Here is a 16,956-nt window from a genome sequence, read left to right as displayed (position 1 = left end):
ATTTAGAGGTATTTGCTGCATAAAAAAATCCACGTTTCACATTTATTATAGATAAATACTTAATTTTTTATTTTTATGAGAAAAATACTTAATGTTCAATATATGTTAAAAATAAATACTTAATTTTTTTTCTTTTGCCGCAAAAATACTCAAAATTGTTGAAACATTGATTTTATAAGTACATCATCTGTTGAAGTTGTTGACTTTTGACTCACCAGATATGTATCATTCTGTAATTTGAGTATTTTTATCCTCAAAATATGTATTTTTTAAAATTTGAATTAATTTAAATATCTTTTTAATTCATTCTTCTAATTTAAAATATATTTTTAAATATTATGAAATTGACGGATTACAGATAAACAAATGTTTGTTTAATTAACATGTTTAATAGTTCTAACAGATGAGGTACTTGCAGAAGTAATATTTTAACAATTATATATATTTTTGCTGCAAAGAAAAAATATTAAATATTTATCTTTAACATATATTAAATATTGTATAATAAAAAATAAGATATTTAAATGGAACAAATGTGAAACATTATCTATGCCACAAATACTTCATTTATTTATCCCAACAATAGAGAGATTAATTAGTCTTCTCAATTATTATTATTTTTTTTGAACGGAAAAACTTCATTACCAGATAACAAACTCAGAAACCAGTTAATACAAAGGATTAGGCATGTCTGTACAAAGGACAGACCATGCAACACAGGGGATTTCCCCAATCCAGAGAGCAGAACCACCTTCATGAACGGTGGACTTCTCAATTATTATTAAGATATTTTTTTATGCCTTTGACTCTACTTTTCTCCTTACCTAACATATATATATATATATAGCCAAGATAGAAGAAGTAAATGAGTGAAAAGAAAGGTAAATAAGAAAAGAAAAAAAATTCAAAAGATGCCATGATTTTTGCCAAATCCAAACGTATCCTCTTAGTGGGTCTCTTGATTGTGATTTTGTTTGAGTGAAGACAAAAATGGCAGAAAAATAGTGGGGATTTTAATCACATCATTCAAATATTTTAAATATGCCTTTCACTTGTCAACAATCAGTACTCTCCTGTATTGTAAACCCAACCGCTACCTCCACTCCACTCCTTAACCTAAAAATTAAAAATTAGGTTTAACACAAAAATTGATGATGATTCTCTGACATAATCATGACTGAAGGATTAATAACCACAAAATATTTGGACACATTGGGCTTAATAGGCTAACAGAGGCAACGTATACGACGTGTTTTAATTTCATTCCACCACTTCTAATTACTCTACAAGAAAAATAAAACAAAATTCAAGTTGACAATTTATTTATGTAAGTGTATATTTTACTTCTTTTCTTATTTTAGTCCTTAAAAAAACCAAAAAAACAAAAAATAAAAAACACTTCTACGTACATGAACAACACGTTTGAAAATGTCTATGAGTTCTTTTAAACCGTGAAATAGTATTTGTGTATATATTTAATCTCACCCTATATCAAATTTATGCGTAATTTTAATTATTATATTCATAATTATTTATAAAATAATAACTTCATAAAAATATTATATGATTTATATCGTTAAGGTGAAATAATCAATTTCGATTTTCGACAACATTAAATTACTACAAAAAATTTCCCTCTCTCTAATTTGGTGAAAGTTATGTAAGTTTATTGACAAGATGTACATTTATAAACACAATTAATAAACAAAACAAAAAAAATTAAGACTTTTCTAATCAAATCTTCTTTTAAGATCTTATCATACTATTATTTACTTTTATAATTATATCTTTATTATTTGATTGTAAGTTTTTCTTTTTTCGACAAATTATTTGATTGTAAGTTGAAAGTAAGTACAATTTTCATTTTATGTTGATTTTATTCGTGGCGTTTAAATATATATAGGGATGTTTCCTAAAATTTATTGTATATAAAAAGTGGGTAGATAACGGAAATTTTTATTTTTAACGATTTATTTTATTAATTTTAATAAAATATTCTAAATATTTAACGGAGTATATTTTTAAAATTAATTAAAAATTAATATTTATTAATTATATTAATATAAATTCAAATATTATAAAATATCATTATTATATTAATATTTAATATAAAACTACTATATAATAATTATATTAATATAAATTTAAATGTTATAAATATTATTATGATAATATATAATCCTAATTATTTACTAATTATATTAATATAAATTTAAATATAATAAAATTTTATTATTATAATAATATTTAATACAAGTCTAGATATTTAATATTTTTATTAATATAAACTTAAATATTATAAAATATCATTATAATAATATATAATAGATAATAGATAATTTTAATTATTTTTATTAAAAATTATCATTTATATTTAAAAATGCTATCATATTATATATATATATATAAAATCTTAAATAATGTTATGGTTTAATTTTTCATTTAATATATTTATGTCATTATTTTATGTATAATATTATTTATTTATTTGAAATTTGTATGATAATGATACAAATTTAATAAATATAATTAACAGATTTTATAAATAAAATTAAGCAAACACCCATTGCACGTCACTTATGTATCTAGTATTATATATAAATATGTATATTATATAATAATCTTGTCTAATACTTATCAAATGTTGCTAGAAAAAGTTATTTTACAAAAAAAATATATATTAACATAATGCTTATTTGGAAAAATGACCTATTTTTTAAAATTATTTTGTACTCTAACTTAGTTTTGATAATATTTTGCAGAATGAGATCCTACAGTCCAGACAGCTGGTCGAAATTTTAGACAAATATTTTTTTTTTAAAAAAAATTCAAAATTAGGCCATAATACAAAATGACTATTAAAAAGTTGTGATTTTCACCAATTACTTTTAACATAATCCATCTTGTTAGAGCAAAGTCAGAGACAATTATATATAGGAAGGAGGGTCTCGTCCCCCTCCCTTTTTTTTATTATTTAAAAAAATATATATAGTATTAATAATTATATATATAATTTTTGGTTTTCTTACAAATTATGCTCCTACAATATAACCCTAGTTGTAATTAATTCCATTCTTGAGTAATAAAGTCCTAAGTGATGTTATTTTAAAATGTATATTTTTCATCAATTATTCTATAAATATAATGAAAAACCGATTGGATATAAATGAACATTCACTGAAATTAATTTCAAGAAATATTTTGTAAATATCACTACAAATCATATGTATGTGTTTCATATCTCAAATAATTGAATCATCACAATAACGTTTTTTTTAAAAAAAAAAATGGTGTGAGGTTAAAGAGGGTGTGGTGTAGAGAAAATACAACAAAATTAAATGCAGCCCAGCATGAAAGCAAAATTGTAATAGTAGGCCCCTGAGTCACGTTTTTCTGCTACGTACGGTTCCCCCCTCTTTCTCACTTGTTAATCTTAGCTCAATATATTATAAAACCTCATTAATTCACTCTCACTTTCGTTCTCATATTTATTGCTACTACTTCTCTTCTTTGTCTTCAATGGCGGAGCTAGCGGAATTGGGCGTGGTAGTGTTGATCTCCTTTAATTTTTTTTTTAAATTAACATAAATATATGTAAAAATACATATTGACTCCCTCTAAAATTAAATAAAAATTCTTTATTGTTTTAGTTTTGACTCCGTCACTTAATCGTTTTGCTACGATTTCGGTTTCACAGAATACCATAATACAAAATAATAATAATAATAATAATAAATGTACATTTTAATACTAGTTATAAATAAATGCATACAGACATTATAATGTTAACCATTATTACATGAGGACCTAAGTATAATTAAGGCTGCAGTTAAAGCGGGTATATTAGAAAAATATGCATAAGCAATAATATAGCAACTTATGAATTAATTATATCATTATATGCTTAATATCATACGGTGATTATAAATATTATTATAATTGATTCGTATATATATTTTTTATATTTATATTTTAACATGTGATATGCGTTGCCCAGCTGTTTTAGTACCGATTCACCTCAATTAGCTAGATGATGCAGCAGCCTTTGGCAATTCATATTTAATTTTAAATTGAGTTATCTATATATATGGGCAGTGTTTATTAATCATGAAGTTGGTTTGTTAATGCTCTCTTATAATATTAATATAACCTATATATTTGCTATTTCTATTTAAATGTTTACAAATTAATCGGATAATTATAGAATAGAATAATTAATGCTAGTGGGAAAGGAGGGATTATATATATATAGCCGACCCTATATATACGCCCTTCTTATTACCTACTCTCTCGATGAGAATCTCCATATAAATTTATTTGTATGAACAAGCTAGCTAGCTATATCCCTTTCTCATCTTATATGTGAATATATATATATATATAATTATATATCTCAATGGCCCTTTTATTATTTACCCTAATTATATATATATATATATATATATCAAACCTGATATCTAAGAGCTGGAATATATATGTCGTTTCTATATTTATTAATTTGTCTTGGAATTTTCTTTATTAAATGTCAGAAAAGAATCTTTGAAATATATAGTAAGTGACATAAAACTCATATTGTGAAGTACTATGAAAATAATTGAACTAAGAAGTATAGCTTGTGTTCGGTGTATAAAGAAAGCAGTCAATATTATATACTATATATATATTATATCTAAATATCAAAGAAAATCCAGGATCTTAATTATAAGCTAAGACTTTTAAAAATCATATATAATTATATGATCATTTGAATCGTGATTTAATATATATCCATGCTTGATGCACCTATATATATATATATAGATCCCGATCTTGAATATGTGTGGATAGGAATTAAATTATTTATCCTACTTTTATATAAGAAGAAAAATAATACACACCTTATACAAAATAGAATTGGGAATAAAAGAGCAAGATATAATATATATATATATATATAGAGAGAGAGAAGCACATACCCGGAGAAATGGATGTTGGCCGGAGCTAGGGCAGGTAGGTTTGGAGAGATGGAAAAGTGTAATTAAAGGAGATATTGACGCGGCTCAATCAAATTACTTGGCTAATTTTATATATATTGCTCTCTTAGCCGTGTATTTAGATTGAGACGCGCCAATACCTTTTTTTTTCTTCTTTTTTTTTTTTTTTAAATTCACCACTATATCCATCATTTATATATATATATATAAATATATATAATAGTAGCTATATATATATATATATAGCTTCATCGAGCGCTATATCCTCTTGGATCCATCTTCTTCTTCCTCGCGCAGTATCAAATTCTCTCTCATATATGCTGCTTTTTTGGTTGTTTGGCTCAGGGAGAGAGATGGTGTTCGATCGTTTCTGTCAATATATAAAAGTGTCTTTATAAGCAGGGAAATCGATCTTTGCTTCTAAATATCGGTATTGTACGTGTTCATACTTATATATAGGAACCTGTCTTGTATTGAATAATAATAATAATAATAATAATAATAATAATAATAATAATAATAATAATAATAATAATAATAATAATAGGTTTTGGTATTTCCACATAAGCAAATTAATATTTATAAGTTACAAATGTATAGAATAATTAAAAACTGCTTCTTTTTATATGATTTTGTTTTATTTGCCTGTGTATGTAGATATATTGTAAGTGTAACCGATCGATGGACTTGGCCTAGAACCCTACTTATATCTCTCCAACCAGATTCCATATATGGGTCCAAGGTGGGGTCATTATCCATGACCCACATCGTGCCAAACACAGAGTACCCATGGATTTTTATATATATATATATATATATTTATATAACTTCTCTGTTCTCCTCTCTTTCATTGACTCTCTCATTATTTTGTCCATTTTTCCTTGACTTTAGTTTTCCCTTTCCTTGTACTTGTGCTATTCTTGTTACATATATGACGCTTTCTAATAACTATATGCCTTTTCAATTTAAAATAAATATATATATATATATGAGTCAATACTTTACAGATGGATTATGTATAAGAATTTTTTTTAGATAGAATAAGTTTTTTTTATCAAGAGATATATACACAAACACAATTATATAGAAGTGATTTTATGACAATAATTGTCTATCCCTTTCAAAAAATATCCAAAAAAGACCATATGAGACCTACAACAAAGTATAGAGTTTCCAAATATCCTCTAAACATATCAATTAGACAATATAGAAGATGTCTCTTTAATAGATACCCCATCATATATAGGATAATAATAATAATAATCAGTTTTTTCTTTCAAGTTACCATAGATCGACCTATAAATTCCTCCAAGACAAAAAATAACTAAAAAAAGTCAAGATCGATATCTCAACACCATTGAAATAAATAAAATATATTTATTTTTAAAAAATTATGAACCATTATATAAATATATATATATATATATGTATGTATATAATTATTTGAAGCAAGTATAGCAAGCACCACTTATAATTAATATTCATTAAATTAAACATGTTTATGTTCTCTCTGTTTTGTTTGTCTTTTTCTCTTTATTTTGTAAATCTTTAGTTTTAAACATATATATTAAAAGCTTTATTTGAAATCCAAATTCAAAACCAAATTGTTCAAAGGTCACTGCCGGCCTAGAAAGCTAGTTTCAATAACCAAGTCATGCTCAAAATAATAAGAATAAGAAAATGAAACTCTAAAATATATAAATGGAATTATTTAATTACAGCAAGTTATTATCTGGAATCCCAAGGCAGATTCAAAAAAATCTTCTCAATTGGATGATGATTATCTGGAATTTTGTAGTAGAAATACGAAATTATAACCATTGACAAATTTAATGTGAAAGAGATTGGTACGAATTAGAGAGACCCAGTCGAACCAACTTTTCTGTACATGACTTGGCTCCCACTATTAGGCACAGCCCAACAAAAGAGCTCCAAAGCTAAAATCTCTATTTATTTGTATACATGTGAGAGGATAATTTTTCTAGAGTTAGGTGAGTAGGTGCAACCCCAAGATATGTGAATGTGATAGAAGCAGGTCGATGAGTGGGAAATTTTGTGATTTACTTTCCACATTGTCTTTGAAAATATCTTTTGAAAATTAATTACAATTATTTTTCATGCTTTTTAACTGCCATATAGTGCTATGGTCCAACCGTCCGAGTATAAGAGGAGTTCAAAATATTTAATTGATAAGAAAATAAAGAAAAAGAATGTGATTGTTCGAAATAATATAAAATAGTATTTGGTTGTTCATGAGGTCTTGTTTTATATTTATGAGAATGCCATATGACATTGTTTGGTTGCACATGATCGTGTTATATTTTTTGTCAATTTTATTTAAATACATATATGGATTTCATATATTTATTAGGCAAGAAAATCTCAAACTCACTTATTTAATCATGATTTCTAAAGCATCCTATAATTCATAGCAAACTTAACCTAGTTTTAGGCTTGATAAAATAGTTGGTAAATCTACTTTTAATATAATCACAGTAGTTATTTAAAATTTACACAGGTTGTTATCTCTAAAATATTTTCACAATGTGTTATTATTAAAAAAGTAATACAACAAAGTTGTACTTTGAAAAATGTGGTCGTTAATTAACATCAACTAGGTTATAACTGCTATTATATATTTAACATAGCTAATTCTAATATGATGACCAATACAAGTTATTAAGGGTAACCAACTTCTTTTATATGTTACAAGACTCACAATTAAAATGAAGAGATATATAACGTCAATTTGAACAACCATAAATTTCATTCACACACAAAAAAAATATATTCAATAAATTATATATAAATCATCACTAATGTGGCCCCATATACTAATTGGCCCCTCCTATATTGGAAAGCTAGTTCCGCCACTGGTTATGAGTTTGAATTTTAGTTTTGTTTAATCACGAAATTACTCAACTCAGGTTGTAGTTGTTTTACAAACTAGCTATTTTCATAAAAAAAATATTTATGTTTGGCTAAATGTTGACAGACTACCTAATTTTTTTAGAAATATCAATAAAAACTAAAAATTTTGAATTTCTAGGTTTCTTTATTTTATTTTTGATAAATTTATGATTTGATTTCCTTTCTCGCACACATTTACACCACCCAACTACTTGAGCTAGCTCAAGTGACACATTTCTTTAATTTTATTAATTTGCCATTTTCGTTAAATTGTATTTCATTTTGGTTTTTATTTGCATGTATTTCTTCTTCCTAAAGAAAGGTCATTCGTTTTTTTTTTTACGTTTTTTCTATTCCCATTTCGTTTATATTTTCCTTCACGTACGATGTTTTTGGCATTCTCCTCCTTGTTTGTACAAGGTTCATTGTATATAAAAACTATCTATAGTAGTGATTGAAAAAGAAAAAAAAATACTATATGAAGTGACATTATTTTTAACCTTAAGATCAAAATAGTTTGCTTATTTGGATGAAAAAAAATTAATATCATAGTAAAAAATCAAAAAATTTATTACAATATAATTATTAAATTATTTATTCATTTTTTTCTCTATAAAAATATATATTTTTTAATTTTTCAATAATTTTCTTTATTAACAAGTAAAAATAATAATAATAAGAAAAACCATATTTTAGTTTATAGATAATATATATAATACTATAGAGAAAAATGCTTTATTTCTATTATTCCGTTTAAATTTTTATTTCTAATATAAAATATAAAATATATATTATATAAACTTATATTCATATCAGATTAATAAAATGAGTAAAATTAATTGATAAATAAATATATGATACTAAATAGTGTAGCTTGATAGTGCGAGAGAAACATAGATGTAAAAAATACCCCCACAAAATTATAGATCTAGGTGGAAGCTGCCTAACCCACCTTTTTGCAGCGAGAGTAATTGCTAAGCAACAACATTTGACAAGGTCATTAACCTTCTACATGTCCATAAGGTTGTCAAATATATTTAAGTGCTTATTAGGGTCAAATTTCCCTTTTTATGAGTTTATGCTAGGCATCTTAAAATTTGGAGGAAATTCTCAAATCATAGTACCAAATGGCGAGTTTTCATAGCCCACAACAAGCTCATCTTCTCTTGTTGTGAGCTTGTCAAAGATTATTGTCAGGTCATATAGGGGGTTTCCTTTTTTTGTTCAACCCTAAAAGTTTGCTCAACTGAGTGCCTTTTCTCACTAAGGAGATCTTGTAGGTCAACTCCTTGCATAGTAGGTGGGCCATGCAATGCGTCATGTGTAGGCCAACCAATGTTATATGACTTCTCAGGTCGACGAGTGTCATTTGGACCTTTCAATATAGTTAGTTTGCAATTGGTTACATCATTCTCTAGTTCACGAACTAGCTGCTTGTAAAGTTTCAGGTCATTCATTTCACGACCTGGCAAGAGGAATTGCTTTTCGCTAGTTCTCTCCTGCTGCTCCCAATGCACCTTGTGCATTCACTACATCAAGATGATGTAGGATTACATTGAGGGTCAAGCTCATCCCTTATATATCCTCGTTGAGTTGTGCCTCTGTTATTTGAATACTATTTGAGGCTATAGCTGCTCTTCCATATCTAACATGGCAACCTACTACACAACATCTTGGTGGTATGATTTATGTGGTCGTTGACGTGTACTTGAGAATAAGAACAATTCCCACATTTGATCGTGGTCGTGAACATGACCCTTTTTCTAGCACCAATTGTAGATGTTGAAAACAGTCGTTCTGAGCTGCACAAACTTCTATGAGAAAAATTGCGCTAGAAGAAAATGATTAAAATAAAATTTACATAAATAAAGAAAAAACATTAAAAATTTTAGTAGTTCAACTATAATCTTATAACTGTTGTCCTTTTGTAGTTTTTCACCATGGAGAAAGTGATTACAAAGAGAGAATTCATAATCAAAAGTCCAATTTACAATAGAACTTTACCTTTATTTATAGGGAAGCCTAGCTAGGGATAGATATGGTCATTGGAAAGATAAATGTTATTCATAAATATTTTCTCTCGTTACAAGTTAACAAATATTTAAATTCAAATATAATTAAACTATTTTAATTTAAGTTACAACAATATTAATTAAATAATTTAAAAAAATATTCTGGAGAGTATTGTAGGAATTGTAATTTCATAGTTTAGATACATGCTTCTTATAATTCTCAAAAAACAAAAATTAGGAAAACAATTAATATGAGTATTGTGAATAGATTACTTACGAGATCTACAGCAGAACAATGAACTCCACTATTTTTGTTCTCTAACCTTTTGTCCTATAAAAAACTAGGTATAGTTAACATAATCACTTTCTTCAATAGTGAATTTCCTCGCCTTTCTTTAATCAAGCCTACACTAGTATGCACTTGCTCTCAACACGAGATAGAATATAAAGGGAAGAGAGAGAATGTTGGGCGACCAAGAATAGAATAGAGTGTTTAGGTTTTTCTTTTATTCACTTACCAAAATAAATCAATTGATTGCCTCAAGCCCTAACCCCAGCTATCACACTTTATATAACGGCAAACCCTAGGGCACTAACTGAAACACTTAACCATAGTTAAATTAATTAAAATAATAATTAAATAAAAGCTAACCCTAGCCCTCCCACCTATAGTGGAAGCTAGGTCAGTGCTTTTCCAAATTTGAATTTTTAAATATTTAAATTCAAATATTTATTTAATTATGTCAATAATTAATTATTTCAGTTTTCAATTAATTCTTTATTCAAATTAACTATTTATAATTTTAAGCTTGATTCAACATTAGTTATTAATATTAACACCAATTTTTCAATTTTAATAAATTTCCCCTAAAGATTAGAAAATCTCTCTTTAACTCTAAATTATTAATTCATGTAAATATCAATAAATTGGCCTAGTCAACTTGATATTCATAATTGATAATTAAATCAATTGTTTGAGACTATTAGGCTTGATTTAATCCAAGACGACGCAGGGACCATGGATCCATGAATACAAGCTACAATTAGTTCTTGTGAGTCACAACAAGAAAAAATGGCTTTTGCTTTGGTTTTTAAGCTGAATTTACTTCAATTTTCGCTAAAATTCGCAACCGCAGTAGTTCGAGGCGAAGTAAAAAGTAGTTAAAAACTGAAGTGAAAAATAGACTTTCTACTTCGGTTATTATGTAAAAACCGAAGTAGAAAGTGAGGATTCTACTTCGGTTTTTACATAATAACTAAAGTAGCAAGCCTCCCTCCCCCCCTATTTTTTTTGAATAATTATTTCTGATTATTTTTAAATGGAAAAATTCTATTTTTATATATATATATTTTTTTTTGCCCTAATTTTTTTAAATGGTCTAATTATATGAATTTATAGTTATACATATTTTTACAATTGGAATTAGTTATGAATTTCTTTTGAATGAAAATATGTTAACTTTCATTAATTAGAAATGTCATACATAAGCATAAACACACAAATACTTACGTAAGATAGCTAGCCTTAAAATTAATACATTTACATAAAACTAAACTTAGAACTAAACGAACTCATAAAAAAAATAGGCTTACTAATAAATGTATGTCATCAATCGACCTAACTATTTGTGTTGGATTGGCAAGAGGTCTGCAATCTCACAATATTGCTTCTTCCCATCAAACTGTAAAATTAATAAATATAAATTAATTAATAACAATATTGATTATTTTATAGATTATCGATACCAAAATAAGTTATAAAAAATAAAGTTACTTTTTCTTTTAAGGTTTCTATTGTATTTGATGCACGTACAAGATCTCTAATGTACTTCAACACATAAAAACCACATTCATGACTCTGTGGTTGTTTTGGACATGCAACATTGAATATCTTTGTAGGACTGACGAGTAATTCATTGGAAGAAGCCTTATAATATGCATTATTTAAAAAAAAAAATTACAAAAGTTATGAAAATGTAGTAACATGTAATATTTGTTGCGTATTAACAAATATTTTTAAAAATTTAAAACTTACCTCATTATCATTGAATCAATTTCTTCAGGATGTTTGTGTGCTTTCAGTGGATCAAAGAACACGATTTTTCCTTTTGGCAGAGCAATCACCAACATCCAATGTTCCCTAAAATAATAAGCGTGTTAAATAAATTAATTAAAATTTTAATATGACTAATGAAATGAGAAAATTTTATAGTATTTCTTACCGTATGTTCTAAGGTATAAAATATAGTTGACAAAATCTATTCATGGTCATCAACCAATTTGCTAAGTCAATGGTTGATCGTTCTACATCGATAGCATTATTGATGCTAAGATGCTCAGTGTCAAAAAACTTGTAAAAGACACGCTGATTTGGAAATAGGGACCCCCAAATGCAATCTACAAAATTTTCTTAAGTGTTAAATATTTTTGAAAAAATTCGGCAGAGTTTCCCCTATAAATAGGACTACCCAAACCTGCAAACATTCAATTTACTATGAAAATATGCAACAGATCACAGAGCATTACTCATAACCATTATTCAAAATTTTATATCATTCCAAAGAATTAGTTGAAGGGATACCTTAGTCTGAATATCATTGCTGAGCCTCCAATCATATACAAAGTAACAACTTGTTCTACATCCTCTGAAGTTATAAAGATTGACTCGCGATTCATGAATGATGGGTCCACTGGAACTGAGATTACTTTGTTTATTCCCTTAACTCTGAAAAATTCTCTCACCATAAACTAAAGCCTAACATGGATGCGATTCATGATGTGATCGGCAAATGGTTGTCTTTCTATCAGAGTATTTTCTGGATTGGCGTGAGATCCAACTGATGACAGATGTGGGCTAGTCGTAGAATTACGGTTTGTCTTATCGTTGGATGGGCTTGTTGACATAGGAGGTCTCTTTTTTGGAGGACCCTACACAACATCAAGTAAAATGAATACTAAAATAACGGACCAACAAATATTTCAATAGGTAACAAATTAAAGAATTATTTTATACCTAATCAATCATAATTAATTCTTTTGGCCAAGGAATGAATACGTCATAGGTATCTCGAACATGGCGTATCTCCCCAACAGAACATGGGATTTCAGCATCATCTTGAAACATTTTGGTGACTTGCACCCTCTCGTATTCGTCTGTCAGTACCATGAATAGGCAGTGGACCCACCCCATCAATGATAACACCCTCTGCCACCACATTATGAATATTATCTCAACAAAGTAACACATCAGTTGTAAATTGTGGAGGCACGTCACCCTGCATGTACGGTGTGTGATATTCTTCGTCATTCTGCTCGTCATCATTGTCGTGTTCTTCCATATCATCTATCCCACCTGCTTGTTTAGCTCTATCCTCCTCTAAAGCTTTAATTTCTGCTCTGAGCCTCGCAATTTTTGAAATAAATCATCATTTTCTTCGTCATTTTCCTCTTCTATAAACTGCATCTCCGGGGTTCGTAAAACAACTGATCACTTATCATCAGCAACATCAGTTATGTAAAACACTTGTTTTGCATAGGTAGCCATGATGAAAGGATCATTTTTGTGACCTTTCTTACTTAAATCAACCAAAGTGAATCCAAGTTCATTAATTCTAACCCCAACATTGTTGTCCACCCAAGAACACTTGAGAAGGGGAATTTGAAATAAGGAATAATCAAGCTCCCATATTTCTTCAACAACCCCATAATATGTCATTGTAACGCCCTAAACTCCAGGGACTGTTACGGTGCGCATTATAAACAGTGTTAAACACGCTAATTGAGTCATTTGGCCATAAATGTGTAACTAAGTATGATTAGCGGTTTAGGGATTAAAAATTTTGGTTAAGGTATAACGTTTCACTAGAATGTTTACTGTATACATTGGGATCCCAAAACTATAATTTAAAGGTCTATTACAAGAAAATATTTACAACCAGCCGATCTAAGCGACAAAATAGGGTTTAACCCTAGTTCCTCTTTCAACCCTCGGCCGTGGCGGTCGAGCAGCCGCATATGTACATATCGTCACCTAAGCTCTCCAACTCAAGGATGGTCCAGCTTTCTTTTGCCTTTACCTGCACCACATAGCACCCGTGAGCCGAAGTCCAGCAAGAAAACTCAATATGCTCATGAACAATCATATCATGATATCAAATCATATCTGGCATGCCTAGCAAACATAGCTCTATTCAAGCATGTAAATGAATTCAAGTAATGCTGGGGAATCTAGGATAAGAAATCATGCCCTCCTGATTAGATGACCATCAAGTCAATCCTAATCAGATGAGTGATTTAATACTAGAGGTTCTGGTAAACCATACTGAGTGACTGATGGGTAAGTCACACGGGGCTTGGCACCCATAGCCATGTGACTAAACAGTCACTGGGATCACTGGCCCTGGCTCTAAATGACTAGCCTTTGGCTAGACAAGCGCTTATAGTTTTCATCGAACTTGAGGTCGGTCCATCATTAACGCTCATTGAGTCATTTAACGCTGATATCGATTAGATCTAATCTTTTATCGACTCTGCATTCATGACTCTTATGCCGTTTCTGGCTCTTAGGTCAGTAACACGCGACCAATGCCAAACTGGAATAGTCAGGACCATGCACAAGTAAGCAATGCTACCAAACATATATCATATGTCAAATATCCAAATACAGGGCATTCAGCATCACTACTACAAAATACCCTTTATGGGATACGTTTTTAGGACACACACCTAAATGCAAGTCCTTAAAAATGTCTATGGAGTTTATAGGACACTCATTGAGAGTCCTGAAAAAACACAATTTAGTACTTGTAATGAGTGTCCTAAAAAAATATGTGAGTCCTAAAAAAACCTGAGGAAAAAATTAGGAATGGTGACTTTTAAAGGCTCACTTTGTGAGTCCTAAAAGAGTACTAAGGACTCTCAAAGAAAGTCCTTAAATTGTTAAGTAAAAGAGACTCAAAACTATAGAGTAGTTTTTTCAAATTGGGGGGTTCATCACGATTTGGGCCGCAAATCTTATTTCTTTTTTTAAAATAAAACAATTTGGGGCTTCAGCCCATTTTCCTCTAACCCTACTCCTCCCCCTTTCTCTCAGGCATTCTCCCTCTTTCACACTACTCGATCTCTCTCTGCCTCTCTCACGCTCATCTCTGTCGATCTCCTCGTCTCTCTCATACTCGATCTCTCCATCTTTCTCTCTATACGGGACGTCGACGGCGACACAGGGGGCTTGGCGACGACGACTTAGGCGCAAACGAGGGTGCTAGTTCGGGGTGATGGTAGCAGGTTTGGGGGGCTCGACATCAATGGTAAGATCTCTCCCTCTCTCTCTCTCTCTCTCACTAGATCTTTTCTTCTGTTTTTTTTCCTTCCTTTGTCTGGGTTCGTGACTGATGATAGTGATAGAACTAGATACAATGTATAATCCTCATTTAATAAAATTCTTGTTTGGAATTAGAGCTGTAAATGTGGGCCGGCCCGGCACGGCCCACATTTTTGTGCCTCCGAAAAAAGTGGGCCGGCCCGGCCCATGTAAGAAAGTGGGCTTGGCTGGGCCAGCCCGCATATAAATATATAAGCTCAGCACGGCCCACAAGCACGGCCCAAACGGGCCGTGTGCCGGGCCGGGCTGGGCCCAGATCGTGCCAGCCCATATTTCTAAAGTGGGCCAGCCCCTTTTTTTAAATGGGCTATTTTCGTGCCCTGAAAACGGGCCTTAAGTCAACCAAAATATGGGCCCAATTTGGGCTCAATCCGAGCCCACTTTTTTCCCAGTTTTACTTTTTACATATCTCTTCTATATAATAAGTGTGTAGATAACGAAAATTCTTAGTCTTAACGATTTTTTATTTTTTTTAATTTTAAGTTTAACAGAATATTCTTATATTTAACGGTAGTTGGTAAATATGACTTAAACTTAAATAAAATAAAATAAATAATTAAAATATGATATTTTTTAGATATTTTACAATGATCATTATTTAAAAATAATAAATTATTAAACCAATTAAAATATAATATTTTTTAGATATTTTACTATGATAATTATTTAAAAATAATAAATAATTAAATAAATTAAATATGATATTTTTTAGATATTTTACAATGATAATTATTTAAAAATAATAAAATCATATGTTTTATAACTTAAATAAAATTTAATTAAACTTAAACTCACTTATTAGAATAATATCATATTAAACATATAATATAATCTACTGTCAATTAGCAACAAATTGATTTTTTTTTTAAAAATCTAGCAAGAAGTTTAAATTTAAAATTCACCTATAATATTTAATATTATATTAATCATATAATATATAATCTCTTATTGTCACACCCAAATTCAAAACTAGAACAAACATAAACTTAAAAAAAATTATTTAATTAAAACATGATATTTATTTTAAATTTATATGACATTAATATAAATTTAATAAAAATAATTAATAAATTCTATAAATAAAACTACAGAAACGTGCATTGCACTACACGTTACTTGTATCTAGTATATATATGGATATTTACTTAATTAATACAATAAAAATTCCAAATTTAAAAATAAAAATAAAATAAGCATTACCTCATTAAACACTTTACCAAGAAAAAGTTAATGAAATAAAATCTTGGTAAAGAAAAAAGAGTGCAATCATAAGTTAACTAAGTTCACTTCAACAAAGTACAAACAAAGAAAATACAAATCAATGCACTACCGATTCGGCACATGTAGTATTACTACCACTTCCACTACCACCATCACCATGTTCTTCAGTAAATAAGTTTTGAAATTGATGAACCAAATCTATATTCTCTGCTTCATGCTAGAAACGCTTCCTGGAAACGTAAATAAATATATATATATATTAATTAGCAAATGTAAGTGTAAGTTAATATAGTTTGTGCATAATATTTTGGCTAGTGTTTCACTTTCACATGTACGTGATTAATAGAAGCTTCTTTTATATAACACAAAACTAGAATATAAACATCAAGATAAAAAATAAGCATAAGTGTATATTTATTATTTCATATTCATGCATGTAAGCATTGATGAGCTTTAGTTG

The 16,956-nt window shown here is 28.7% G+C and overlaps 1 long non-coding RNA gene across 1 annotated transcript; it reads right to left on the bottom strand.

The window, feature by feature from the left end:
• Positions 1–920: 920 nt before the first annotated feature.
• On the bottom strand, positions 921–5,445 carry LOC133817564 (uncharacterized). The gene is made up of 2 exons (XR_009885584.1): positions 4,956–5,445; positions 921–1,116 (listed from the first exon to the last, which is right to left on the bottom strand). It is a non-coding gene; the product is annotated as an uncharacterized LOC133817564 (long non-coding RNA).
• Positions 5,446–16,956: the final 11,511 nt, after the last annotated feature.

Source organism: Humulus lupulus, chromosome 2 (assembly GCF_963169125.1).
Source record: "Humulus lupulus chromosome 2, drHumLupu1.1, whole genome shotgun sequence".
In the NCBI taxonomy this organism is placed as follows: domain Eukaryota; kingdom Viridiplantae; phylum Streptophyta; class Magnoliopsida; order Rosales; family Cannabaceae; genus Humulus; species Humulus lupulus.
This window is presented reverse-complemented; position numbering and strand designations above follow the sequence as displayed.